Genomic DNA, 15,629 nt, shown 5'->3' with positions numbered 1-15,629 from the left:
CCTGGTGATCTCATGTAGATCAAGCTACCTATCCTTGTGTACATAGTGGGGTTCTCCAAAATCTCACCCGCAACTGCACTCAACTTGCCATTTGAATCTAATGGCATGGAAATTGGCTTACAACTAGCTATATCATATTTGGGCAGCATGTCCAATGCATACTACCTCTATGATAGCCATGTCCTTGTCCGTCCTAGTAACCTCAATGCCAAGAAAGTATCTCAGCTCACCCAAATCCTTCATGGAAAATTTTTTCTTGAGAAAACATTTCACACTCAACTTCCTCTCCATTGTCATCCCCAACAATCAAGTCATCCACATAGATTATGATGACCACAAGGCCCTTTATCACTCTTTTGCACATAGAGTGAATGATCAGCATCTGCCACATGAAATCCAATGGTAATAAGATATTGTGCTATCTTATCATGACATGCTCTCGGTGCTTGTTTCAAGCCATATAAGGCTTTACACAACTTGCATACAAAATCAGGGTGACCCACATCTTCATAACTTGATGGATGATCCATATACTATTCTTCTTGTAATTCACTATGCAAGAACATATTCTTAACATCCATTTGATGTAAAACATATCCTTTTGATGTAGCCACCGCAATAACAACTCTCACAGTTGCCATCTTGGCAACTGGACTGAACGTCTCCTCATAATCAATGCCATAAGTTTGAGCATAACCTTTGGCAATCTTGCTTTATACCTCCTATTACTTCCATCTAAGTTTTGCTTTATTTTGTACACCCACTTGCATCCAATCCCAAGTCTCATTTGCATCTAATTCAGCCATTTCTTCATCCATGGCTTTCTCCCAATCTACATTTCCAACAGCTTCTTCACACGACATGTGGGTTCAACATCTTGCACATAACTTTAGCCATATATGCATAATGATGAGCCACATAACCATTATATGTCAACCTATCACATGTTTTCTAAATCTTCCTAACCTGCGTTGTCCATGATCACTACCTAACATTTTTGCAGCTTCTCTTACCTTTCTTACACTAGGTGTTCTAATAGCTGGAATCCCAAGCTCATCATCAAGGCTCTGCTCCAAGCCACTAGACTTTCCATCAACATAAGAATGCCTTGTAGAAATTTCAAGCATACCAAGAGGCTCACCAACCTTCTCTTTGCCTTTTCGTGATGTACCAACTACATTTGCAAGACTAGTATTTGGACGCAACCTACGAGTGGTCTATCAATAGACCAAACATAAAAGGACTCTCCAGGTCCACTTTTAATGACTGTGATTTCTGACTTGCATTCTGTGCAATCACATTTCCAGTTACATTAACCCCAAGGGCATCTTTCTCAGTAGCATTCCAACTACTCATATAATCAAACACGACATCTCTGATTACGCTCAACTCACATGTAGTAGGGTTATAGCATCTATATCCCTTTTTCTCAAGGGAATATCCAATAATCACACATTTCTTTACCTTTGGATCTAGCTTTGTACGCAACTCATCTAGCACATGCACATAGGTAATACATCCAAAAACTTTCAAGTGAGACAAATCAGGTTTCTTGCCCACTAAATTTTTCCTATGGTGTTACATCATGTATGGCTGTAGTAGGGGTCTTGTTCATGATATAAAATTTTATAGAAACAATTTCATCCCAATAGCTATGTGGCATATTCTTCTCTATCATCAATGCTCGTGCTATCTCTACAATGTGCCTATTTTTCTGCTCACAGTACCTCCATTTTGCTGCGGAGTCTATCTACATGTAAACTGTCTCTGAATGCCATTCTTCTGCAAAAAAATCAGAGAGCTCATTGGAGAAGTACTCTCCCCCCTTCCATCTAACCTCAGGCACTTCACATGCTTCCCTGTTTTCTTCTCAGCCCATCACTCTGAAATTCTAAAAATGAGTGAAAACTTCACTCTTCTCCTTCATGAAATACACCCACACTTTCCTCGTGTGATCAATGAATGTTATATAATACCTGCAGCCACCCATAGACGTAGTTTTTGCAGGACCCCATAGATCTGAATGCACCACATCTAGTACATTCCTACTCACATTTCTATCATATGGAAACACATGCTTTGTCTGCTTTTTCCAAATTGACATGCTTCACATACTTTCTGCATACCATCAACCTTAAACTTAGGCATCCCTATCACAATTTCTTTAGTCTGCATAGACTTCATTCTTTGCACATTTACATGTCCAATTCTCTTATGCCAAATGTTTGTATCTGCAAAACAACTCCTGAACCCTATGCAAACATTGCAGCTTTCACTTCAGTCATATTTACATCTAGTGTAAACATTCTGCCCACTCATTGCCTTTTGCAACCAACCTGCACTTGTCTTTAAAGTCTTCGACAACATAACAACCGTTAAGGTTAAAATGCACCTGCAAACCCTGTTCAATCATCTGGCTAACAGAAACCAAATTCTTTGTAATTTTTGGAGCATGAAGTAAATTTGCGCCTTACCATCCTACATAGACAATGGCACATTTTCAACATGGGAAATTGGATGAGTAGTATCATCCCCTGTTTCAACAAAACTTGGCTTTTCAAGATTTTTCATATCCTTGAACCACTCGCCATGACTAGTGATGTGGTTCGAAGAACCTAACTCCACATACCATACATCATCATTGCATGCGAATACATTATTTTCTGACACAGCATTAAGCACATGTCGCATAACAAATAACTTTTTATTGTAAGCACCTGAATTAGCAAAAATTTGAGGAGGAGAGTAGGTAAAATTTTCACTCTGGAAGGGTTTCTGAGAAGCGTACGCTCGTATCCTTCTCAGTGCCACGGCTATGGCAACTTTGCCACGCCTGTTCCTTACTCCAGTGCAATCTTTTGATATCTCCAGCATTCAATTTGGCAAAGGGTATTTAAAAGGAAATAATTTATATTAATTGAGCATAAAGTGCATTAAACAAGGGGTTTAGCTGCACTGTCAGAGAATCTTTATAGGTGGCTACTATCAACACTTGCACCATTAAAAATCTCTGCAAACTAGAAGCATATGGCTGTACCAGTTAAATCGTATACCCATACCATCTGAAGTGCACGGTCGTTCCTTCTGTGAAGCCATGCTCGTTCCCTCTACTTTGCCATGCTCGTTCCTTATTTTTTGCCACAGAAAGCATACGCCTGTACTATCTGCTCTGCCACACCACCCATTGGCAACTTCACCACGCTCGTACCTTCTGGAGCGTATGCCCATTCCTTCATCTTTCACAAAGAGCACATCCGTTCCTTCTTGTAGCCACGTTTGTGTCTTTCAGGAAGCATACGCCCATGTCATCTCTACCAGGCCCGTTCCTTCTAAAGCGTACTCATGTGTCCTCAACAAAGTGTATGCCTGTACCATCTTAAAAGTGTATGGCCATACCATTCCCAAAAAATACACAGAAAAACAGACTTTTCACAGGGGGTCCATCACTGCTATTCCACACATTCATACACCTATGCTCGGTTGGGAAAATTAGTGCGAATCAACTGTCTATTTGATGATATAAGCTCTCTTGACACTCCCTTGCTCACAAGATCAACATTAGGAAAAATTTGGACTCAAATTGGGCCCTTTAAGGATTTGTACACATTATCTCTCTACAAAATGGGCTCATGCTGAAATTTTTACAAACGAACTCAGAAGTGAGCGGAGTTTGGACATTTGGAATCTACTATGTGAGACATCTCCAATGATATATAGCTCACTTTTGAGTTGGTTTGTAAAAATTTCACCCCATGAGTCCATTTTCATAGAGAGAGAATGTATACAAATCCTTAAAGGACCCAATTTGAGTCCAAATTTTCCCTAATGACCCATCGGTCTCACAACACAACTTGGAGCCAAAATGGTGTTAGTCTTTGATAGCACCAGTGAGAGAGCGAAGATCATCCTAGCATAGGATAAGTTACTCCTAACCTAGAGACAGGAGGACTAGAGGCTCAGTGTATGGACATACCACCTATCATGGAGCAAGAGCCTACCTCCCTTCCCAGTGAATTCAATGCTGCATTGCCAATAACCTTCGATGGCCTCCAGGTCACTGCAATCCTAGATGGGGGGGAAGGAGTGAGCATTATTACCAAACAATGTTGGGAAAAATGGGGGGCGCTAGCCATGGACGACATGACCTGATTGGTAAAACTCACTGATGGAGCCACTGCTAGACCCATTGGTCTTTTGAAGGATTTAAAAATAAAGATCCCTGGAACCACCTTCTGCCACACCTTTATGGTGATGAACTTTTGCTGATAGCTAGTTTCATATGACTGCATCCTTGGACGACCCTTCATGAGAGAAACAAAAATGATCCATGACTAGGATACTGACCGCATATACATTCGAAGAAAAGATCAAACAGTTAACATCAACCTATGCACGTGGAAGGTCCCTGCAGAGGTTTCAGTAACAACTATATACGATCCACTATAGTCCACTTGTGTCAACCGTGCCATAAGATAATAGATGAGGAAAAGGATAGCGAGGACTGTGCACATCTTCCGAAGCCAGAAGACTCTGAGAATTGGATGCATATCCTTGCTACCTTGGACATACTTCCAAGGCACACACAAGAACTAGGTTTATGATAGACGATAGGCATGAGATTACATATCTCTACATGCTTAGCAATGCATACTTGCCTGATGTCACCACTCATGAACCTGAAAAGGCCGTAAGGCAGAACCATCACATGGAACACACTCACATAGAACTCGCAAGCCCGATGAATACCCTGGAGAAGAACGCTATTTTTTCCCTACTAACTCAGACACCCATTGGCTTAAATACATAGGGGCAGTTGAAGCACATGAACACTTCAACCAAATATGGCAAAAGGAGTTCACAAATAAATCCCTCTTGGTCCACATGACCACCCCTAAGTTGATGGAACCCATTGAACCCGAACCCCAAAAGCTTTGCCGCTCTACGCACAAAGCACACAACAAGAAGTTAGTGCTGGCGGACAAAGAAGCTAAAAATTTGATAGAAGAGGAAAGTGCTAGGGTAGAAGAGATGAAACAAGTGCCCAAATATTTCAAAACCTTCTAGATGGCGACAGATTTGTACAATATGACTTGGCCCAAAGGTCCCACAATGGAGAGCCAAGAACTCATATGACGGTCTAGCTAAGGTAAAGGAAATTAACTTAGCAAGCTCGGGTGAAGACCCAAGATAAATATACATTGGGGATGACCTCTCAACCAAGGAAGAGACTGAACTCATCATGCTTCACTCACTAAATTCCAGGACTTCTTTGCTTGGAAATACATGGATATAAAGGGTGTACCTCTTGAAGTAGTTAAACACACCATTCCTATGGTCAATGGAGCGAGACCAGTCAAGCAAAGAGCTTACCCTATGAATCTAAAGTACTCCAAGATGGTCCGAGAAGAAATCGATTGACTCATTCACGTTGGATTTATCTATGAAATTGATCACACAAAATGGGTATCACCTATAGTGATAGTACCCAAAAAGAATGGAAAGGTACGCATGTGTGTCAACCTCAAAAAGGTCAATGCTGCCACTATACGAGATCACTATCCCTTACCCTTCACAGAGTACGTGCTCGAACGAGTCACTAGAAAGGAAGCCTATAGCTTTTTGGTGGATGGATTCTCTGGCTACAATTAGGTATTGATTGACCCTAAGGATCAACACAAAATGGCCTTTGCTACTAAATGGGGAACTTATGCATACCGTGCATGCCTTTTGGGTTGACCAATGCTCCCAGCACCTTCTAGCGTCTGATGTGCACGGCCTACAAGGAGTATCTTCAGACATTCCTTGAGGTCTTTATGGATGACCTCTATGTCAACTCCACATGGAAAGCACACCTTGAATGTTTACTGAAGGTGCTAGAAAGATGCAAACTGTACTGTATTTCATTAAACCCTGTCAAATGCCATAGTTTTAGGTTAAGTATGGAGTTATCCTAGGACATATGGTCTCTAAACAAGGAATCTCCAGCAACGATAGCAAGGTGCGGCTCATACTTGAGCTACCTCTACCAACCAGCTTTAAGGGAGCCTAGCGCTTCACGGGACGTGTTGGCTATTATTGGTGTTTCATTTTCATGTATGCGATATAGCTCATCCGCTTTATAGACTTTTGATCCTCTTTGAGTGGATAGAGGAATGCCAACAGGCTTATACCACCCTACATACATACATACATACATACATACATACATACATACATACATACATACATATATATATATATATATATACGCCTCCGCCTTTACTGTTGGGTGTGTGCTAGCCCAACCCAATGAACACAAGATGGATTTCCTCATCAGCTTTGCTAGTCGGCCAACTAAATGAAGAAAAACAAAATTATACCACAACTGAGAGGGAAGGGTTGGCCATGGTTTACACGGTTAAGAAGTTTTGCCATTATCTTCTTGCAACCAAATTTATCTTCTTCATAGACCATCAAGCTCTTCTATATCTGGTAAACAAGCCCTTCACAATAGAAAGAATCACTAGATGCTGATCTTGCTTGAGTTTGACTTCACTATCACAGTGCAGAAGGGCTCACAACATGTCTTGGCAGACCATATGTCATGCATCCCCAATGGCGAGCCACCGGGGGGAGTTGATGATGATTTACCATACACTGACTTGTTCCAGTTATGTTTAATTCCAAAATGGTGGGGAGAGGAGGTTGCACACTTTCTAGCCAATGGCTTACAACTCAACCAACCCCCTCCTTAACAAGGACTGTGCACCGTGCCTCATGTTAATCCCATTTTGGATTAACGAAGATGCTCCTCCATTTGAGGACATTAATAAGTGTTATGTAAAGGCACTATAAGTGTTGTATGTTATGAGACACTGGCCACCCAAGGCCTTAGTTAGTAAGTTTTGGGTGCCCAACTATGAATAATGGCCAGATGTATAATGAAAGAATACAATCCTCCTTTGTGCTATGAGAGCTCTTGTGCTTTGTCTTGAGAGAGAGAGAGAGAGTGAGTGAGAGTGAGAGTGTACTCTAATGCATGTGCCTCTTTCATGCATGCATGTGTGTGAGAGAGTGAGAGGTTGATTGTCTTGCATTCGTGGTGCGAGTGACTCAACGGGGTGACAGCATGGAGGTGGAATTCGGAGGAGTGGAGCTTCCAAAGCAAGCTTGGGGAGCCTCAAGGGATATGAGCTTGAAGCATTGGTACGTACCCAGCAATTGTTGTGTCTATTGCTTCTCGCGTTTGTGTTTGTGTGTGGAGTTCCCTCTTGGGAGGTGCGATAGCCCATAACATTTTTGGTGGTGTTGTGTGTGTCAAGGAAACACCTTTGTTTTGTCCACCCTCTTAGTTCAGCTCCCACTATGCAAGATTCACCATTGCCTTTGTATTTGGAAGGTGCAACGTGAAGAAACTGTGTAGGTAAGGTTTGAGTGGTAGAGAAGGAATTACAGAAAATCGGGTGTTGAAGTGTGGGTGAGTACTTAGGAGAACCTAGAGGAAAGCTACACTCAGTTTTACATTCAATTTTGTTATTTTTCATCACCAATCTTGCTACCGTGAGCTAGCAGGGGTGACACTTTGTTTTTCTATTTTTTCCAAAAATTCACAAAAATTACAAAAATAAGGAGCCATTTATTGTGTTCATGACCTACATATCATTCGTAATCTTTAGCACAACCATTCTGGATCATTTGGATAGGGAAATTACACTCCAAAACATCATTCTGTCGATGCGGTAGTTAAACACGTAAAAGTGCAAAACCATTCCCTGCTGCTACTTCATAGCGTGAAACATTTTCTGCAAAATCAGCGCTGGGAATCTCAGGATTACCTTACTAAAATTAGGTTGTCTTATCTTGACACACCTAACATAACAAAATAAAAAATCCTTATCACGTGAAATAGAAGTAAAGCATTTCATGACATAAACCACATCCTGTTTCACGGCGTGAACCATTTTCTACTTCACGATGTGAACCATTTCCTGCTACTTCATGGGTTAAGCCTTCACAGGTTTGTTAAATTTGTAGCAATGTGATGAGCTATGGTGGATCAAATGCAAGAATCAACATCATTAACAAAGAGATTAGATGATGATTAAGATGAGATTAGTGAGCAATTAATTGATAGCTTAATGTAGGCATGGATAATAAAAAACTAGCAAATTCTCATTAGGCCAATGCCTCAACTCCTTGATTCACTCCACCTCTTCACTTGATTCTCATTAGGCCAATGCCTCAACTCCTTGATTCACTCCACCTCTTTTACTTGATTCTCTCCACCTCTTCACTTTTCCCAAAATATCTCCACCTATCCTAAATCTTCTCATGCTACCCTTTATTCTCTCCTAGTAGATACCTCTCACCTTTTCACTGCTTCTCACTCATTTACAGATTCTCCTAAATCTTTTCACGCTACCCTTTATTCTTTCCTAGTAGATACCTCTCACCTTTTCACTGCTTCTCACTCCTAAATCTTCTCATGCTACCCTTTATTCTCTCCTAGTAGATACCTCTCACCTCTTCACTGCTTCTCACTCCTAAATCTTCTCATGCTACCCTTTATTCTCTCCTAGTAGATACCTCTCACCCTTTCACTGCTTCTCACTCATTTACAGATTCTCTTTTACAGCCTCTTGCTAAAGACTTGTTCCCGTACACACACCCTATTCACTTGTATATTTCAACAAGGTTAACTCTTCACCCCTTAACACTTCACGTGTTAGCAGTTCACAAGTCAAGCTCTCAGGGACCATTAGTTCACGAATTAAGGGTTGTCAGACCAGAGCGATAAAAGAGTAGAAACCCTAATTGCACCATTTGGAGTCTATTCAACTCAAATTGAAGTAATTCTGAGCTGAAAATTTGAAATGTGAAACATCACCGCAGCATGAAAAACAATTCACGACGTGAATAACATTATGTTTCACAGCATGAACTACTAACTGCTACTTCACGATGGGTTTCATGGATATCTGCTATTTCACGACCAGGAAAGACAGTTCGACAGAAAAACATGTGAAAAGTTTGGAGTAGTGATTTTGTCTGTCGAAACATATTCTAATACACTTGAGGTATGGTAAACTTATTAGAGACAATCTTATCCCCCGCACGACAGTACAGTATTGGTTCAAGCTACTCGGTGAGCACTCAATTGAGTGTTTCAGCCTGGACAAACCTGGCCACCATAGAAACAAGTAGTGAGGAATCCATAGAAGAAGGGCTACGATTCTCTGGAAGAGGAAGAAAAACCATCTTCCTCTGTGCTAGATCTAACAGAATCTTTGATATGGCCAAGGGATTTTTTGGTCTCCAACACAGCATGGAAGATGAAGCACAATCTGCAAGCATGGGCCCGTCAACTAGCGCAGGACATGGTTTAAGACCAAAATTACCAACCCAACCTTTTTGCTCCAGGCATACTAACACAATAAGGATCAGTGGGATGATCCCCAGGGTTAGAAGGGATAAGGAAAGTGCCGCTAGGAGAGGTCAAGTCTTCTTCCCCACATCAGAGGAAATAGAAATAGACTTGAAGAGGGTTGAGGTAGAGCGACCATTTCGGCTACTGAGCTTAAGAAACCAAGAGCTCGATACTCAAAGAACAAGGGAGGAACAACAGGGAATGGAGGAAGTGAATCCATTTCGACCACGTGGAAAAGAACCAGAAACATCTAGAAATGCCATGATAGCATGTGGATGGGGATAACAGATGGAGTGATACCAACTCTAGAACCCATCAATGAGGAACAAGCCTTGAGATACAAGAAGAGGAGGATAGCCTACCTAGGGCACCTGCAAAGCGGTGTGAGGATCATCTCTATACAAGAGAGGATATACAAGAAATGATCAATGATCCCATGTTCTTGCAAATCATAGAACTCCTAATCAAACAAAGACAGGTTGAGGCTGCTAACAATGAGCCCGTCAATGAGGAATTACCTAAACCTAGCCATAGACCCAAACTGAATAGAAGGACCTATCCAGGAAGAGGATGTGGTCTAGTTAGGGGGGAGGTGCTCCTCAAAGGCCAATTGTAGATCCCAATGCAGATCTAAATGTAGTCACAAGGGCAGATCTAAATGTAGTCACGAGGGCAGATCTATTGAACATGGCTGCAAAATGGGCCGAGGAATGGTTAGGAAACTAGGCACTGCCCTGGAATCTAGACCATCCCAGATGAAGCCACATATTATTTCAAAGCTTGTGCAAAAATTCTCAGGAGATGGGGATCCAACATGTAAAAATCTTTGAGTCTACTTGTGAGACATGTGGGCCAATGAGTGATGTAACCATGATCCATGCTTTTTCGTTGACCCTAGAAGGGAGGGCTCACCAATGGTATCGAACCTGAAAGCCACAGGATAAGTCAATTTCACTAGACTTAATAATGTTCATACCAAGCTTTTCTCGAAGTGGTGAGACAAATGGTGTGGGATCCGTGCCCTCTATGGTCCATCAGAATGCTAGCAGTAGAATAGCAACTACATAGGGCAGAGCATCTCGCTCAGGGCCTCACCCCCACGAATGTTCGGTCAAGAGACTAGTCCGGCGGCTCATCTTGAAATCGTACCTGGAAATTTTTTCTCGCTAGAAGACATAGGCGATTCCTCCAGGAAGTTTTACAAAACATCTTAAGGTCTATCTAACCAACGGTTTTCCGAATCATCTAAAACTTTATCAGTATACTCCTTCTGGGAATATCTCTTTCATACTTCTCACAAGTAAAAGATACTTCTCACAAGTAAAAGATATATCGGTGGCTTCCTCACGCTCATGCCGACAGCTTACCCCTCGAGCATGAAGACCATAAATTAAGAGTTTTCTTCTGAAATTCTCTAAGGTCTGATTTATTACATCTATCTTTATCTAGCTTAATAATTTCTAGTATTAATGTTGGAAAGCACCCGTAAACTGCTCGGGTCCACCCCTGCCACCCGCTTTCCAATTTAAATTATAATCCAAAGTATTCAATTGGGTTTGTGTCCGGGTACTTAGAGAGAGGTCTTCCCTCTCCGAGCCCCATCGTCGACATAGAGTAAGGACCATCACATGCATAGAAAACAATCATACTACCTTAAAATTCAAACAGTATTTATTCAAATAATCTATCCAAACATAACTGAACCTTTATCTTCTCTATTGCATGATCATCAGTGAACCTTCAATTCTGAGTTGATAATGAATTCTTTTCTTCGTTCTTGACTCTTATGTTACTTATCCCTTCAAGTAGATCTCTTAACAATCCTCTAGGGGGAGCTATCCGTCAATCCTCATTTCTCTTTGGATGCTCTCTACGATCCGCCAGGGTGAGTCATCCCATATTCCTGATTTCATGCCAATTTTTACTCTTCGGGTACTCTCTTAACCATCCGCCAAGGGGAGTTACCTCTTATTCAATGATCATTGTTTTAGATACTCTCTTAACGATCCGCTAGGGGGAGTTCCATTCCTCATATTGTTGTTTCTCATTTCCAACTCTCTTCGGCCCTTTGTTATTTCAACATCACTTCCTCCACCTTCGAAACATAACCAAATGCCCACCGGCAATCTCGGTGCAAAATAGAATTCTAAGCAAACAAGTTAAGTATACGCTTATCTAGCCACGATGTTTCTCTTATGATAAGGTCAGTCCTTTTTGAGGTTATTCATCGATCCATTTCTTGCAATCATCTTTCCTTTCTATCTGTCGAATAATTTCTTAAATTTGAACCTCATCGTTCTGAGCTTGATCACAACCTTGGGATAGTTCCCACAATCATTTCCTCTGATTCCGACAACTTAATCCTTTCCAAACTGATCTTGAGAATTGAATAACTTTCTTATGTTCCTAATCATTGTAAGGTCAATGGACAAACTCGACAGTGGAACAAGACTCGCACACTTGGTTCACAGAATCAACGCTTTTTTTTCCATCGAAAGCAAGGCACAACTGTTGAATCGTTTCCCTAAAACGAGGACTTATTCGGGTCCTATAATATAGAAAGAAAATCTAAATATAATTCCGCAACTTTCCTTTATCCACATAACATCATAAAAATATATTCTTCTTTCGATCCTTCAGCGGGGCGGCGAGGATAACAACACGGCCATTATCCCACTATGATTTTCAACCATTCTAAGGATGGCCACCTCGTTGTTTCATTGATCCTTGATCCTTTCTTCAAGACCAACGTTTATAGGATGGTTCTCTATACGACTTCATTTATAGTGATAGACGTTGGGCGAATTCACTTCTTATTAGGGATCTTTCCCATCAAGAAAGCCTTTTCGCTCGAGGATCTAGCCTTCGAGTTTGATTATATTCACTAGGATCATTTCTTTCCCCTTTTCTTCAAAACAAGGGAAGGTTCTTATGCATCACAGGTCTTCACCTTGCGACGACTAAGTGGTCTTTATCCATTATTTCTACTCATCTCTTAACTCACGGCCATTGAACTAGGTCATCGACCATCTTATTTCAAAGATAATTACATCCATGAAAATTTTTCCATAACTTGGCTGCTTTTCGAATGATTTCTCAATTTTTAACCTAATATTTAAGAAGCTTAAAAAAATGAATAATTAATATCCATCCTAAGAGTTTCTTTCATTTCCTTTTCTAAAGAAATGAATAAATATCAATTAAACATAACATAAAATATCATGAGACTTTCTCTTTTAATATCTAAATTATTTATGCCTATACTTGTATATAAAAGTAAGTCTAAAATATGATAAAACTTCCTCTTTTAGCATCTATAAATATGCATGCATAAACATAAACAATAAAATGTAACTAAAGATCAATCTTTTAGCATCTAATGACACATACCATAAATATGTATATGGAAAGGTAAGTAAACATCCACTTTTAGCATCTATATGATTCATGTATACATACCATGAATGTAAACATGCAAATGTGACCATTCATCCTCATTTAACATCTATATGATTCATGCATACGCATACATGAATGTAAACATACAAATGTGACCAAACATCCTCTTTTAGAATCTAATTACTTATGCATAAGCATGCATAGATATAAACATAAAAATATACTCATGAGTCCACTTTTGGACATAAAAATATATACCTCTATTCATAGTTAAGAAGCTAACTTAAATGATTTGATTCTACCCACCATGAGTCTACATGGATATCCTCATGCATGGGTTAGACACTATCTTCATGGCTTTTCTAATTTTAGAAGAGGGGATATCTTAGTTAAAGCTCATCCACATAAAGCCCATGTTTATAATTTAGACATCATTATAAACCCTGAACCAAGTATTAAGCAAGAGGGTTAACATCTTCATCATTAATCATCTACTTATTTAGAGAAAACCATGAGAGTAGCATGCTTCCAAAGCATGTGGAGGAGAAGAAGATAGTATAAACATCATTGTTTAGGCTTACTCTTGGTATGAGCTTGATTCTTTATCTTGCAAAAGGAGGTGGAAGAGGCTTTGCCACCAAGAGAAGAGGGTAATCTTTAAGAGAAAGGTAGCCTTCAAGAGAGGGTTCACCATCACTCAAGAGAAGAGGCTAGACCACCATGGAGAGGATTAGGATTCAAGAGGAGAGACCCATGGCCACCATGGAGAGGATTAGGGAAAGATAGAATGGTTTAGTGAAGCACCAAAGCTTCAAAATGGAGAGGTAAGGAAGAGGGATGAAGAAAATACACTAAAATGAAAATTACACTAAAGTGAAAATACACTAAGATGAAAATACAAAGGAATGGGATTCTATCTATAGGTGAGGGAGGCTACCAACCAAGGCCAACCAAGATCTAGAGGCTTCCAGCTCTGTAGTTTGAGTCAATTTGGACAAGATTTGTCTTAGATATTCCCACTTTTTGATCTAGTTTAGAAGAGGAGAGATGAGAGATGAAATATCCCATGCTTTTAGAGTATTTTTGAATTAAAAAATGGGGGTTTGATGGGACTTCTAGGTGCCTTCTTGAAGCTTGCTTCCCACTCCCCTGAGGTGTCAAAAGGCCTCCACCAAAAAGTCTCCTTTATATATAAAATTGTAAAAAAACTCTTTGAGAAATGGGGGATGGACACATAAGCCCGATATGTGATCGTGGGCCACAGATTATTTCACAAAGTGGGCAGACGTGAGGGCCTCTAAATGAGTAGATGCTCGAACCACAACCAAGTTCTTATATGAATATATCATTTCTAGATTTGGTTGCCCACTTGAATTAGTCAATGATCGGGGTTCACATTTCATTAATTAGGTGATTGAACACTTACTTACAGGATTCCTTATAGTACATCACAAATCATCACCTTATTATCCACAAGCAAATGGTCAAGCAGAGGGCACTAACAAGATTTTATGTGCTATCTTGACGAAAACCTTAGAAGCCAGTCGCACCGGATTGGGAACACAAGCTGACTGCAGCTCTATGGGCTTATCGTACATTGTACAATGTAGTGACGGGATATACTTCCTTCCGTCTAGCTTATGACATTGATGTGTGGCATTGATGCGGTAATGCCAATGGAGTTTTTTGTTCCAAGCCTACGAGTTGTAGTAGAGGAAAGGCTTACTGAAAATGCAGTAGCCGAGAGATTGGTTGATTTGGAAAAACTTGATGAAACCAAGCTAATTGCATCACATGGGCTTACGGTCGAGAAACTACAAAGAGAACGTTGGTTTGACCATAACCTAAAACACAAAAAGCTGAAAACGGGGGACCTTCATCCTCATGTATGGTGTTGGAAGCACCAAGAAAAAGAAACTCAAATACAAAGAGTTATGACCTTTCAGAGTGTCCGAAATCACCCCTCAAGGTTTGGTCCGAATTGAAACCATTAAGGGAGTAGAAATGGAAGGATAAATCAATGGGAGAAAACTCAAAAAGTATTAGGATCCCTGACCCAGGAAATGCTTGCACAAGAGTATCTTCTGAAACAAAAGAAGGAGCTAGCCCTAAAGAAAAAATCAGACAAGCTCAAGAAGAAGCCAAGGCAAAGCACAGACTCCAAGGAAAAATGCTATATGTGAACATGGCTTCACTCACCTTGCTTGACGAGGATGACTTGGACATGGAGACTGCACATCTTAGTATAAAAGTCTCTATGAAAGAGAGTCACACTAAGAGAATTGCATTAATTAATACGGGATCAAGTCATAACTTGATCTCCTATAAAACATGGGTAACTCTAGACAAACCTCACCTCAAGGGCTCTAATGCACAAGTTCGCAGTGTGCATTTGTCAACAAACTACAAAAATCATGGGATTTTTTAATGCTAATATTTCTATCAGAAATAATACCTTGGTTGGAAAGGTGTTTGTCATGCCTGTAGGATTCATAGAAGAAGAGATAATTCTTGGACGATCCTGGATTTGCACCAGTAATTGTCACATCCAATGGAAAGAACGAGCATTGCAACTCAATGATGGCAAGGACACCATCATTGTGCCACAAGGGTACTATGATGCAGACAAGACCTCATGAGGATTTAGCCAAAAAATCCATGCTACAAGAAAGGGACCAGGAAAGCACTCCAAGGACAGTAAGTAATATTCCAAGCAAGACCCCGCACTCAACTTAGCATTCAAAAGTGGTGGGTCCAAAAGGACTTACTAATAGCACAGCTACTATCAAGGGAATGCAACGGTATGGGTGCCAAAGACAAATCC

This window comes from Cibotium barometz, chromosome 28 (genome assembly GCF_041138505.1).
Source record: "Cibotium barometz isolate CiBa-2024 chromosome 28, ASM4113850v1, whole genome shotgun sequence".
NCBI lineage: Eukaryota > Viridiplantae > Streptophyta > Polypodiopsida > Cyatheales > Cibotiaceae > Cibotium > Cibotium barometz.
The sequence above is the reverse complement of the archived record's forward strand: the minus strand, read 5'-3'. Positions refer to the sequence as shown.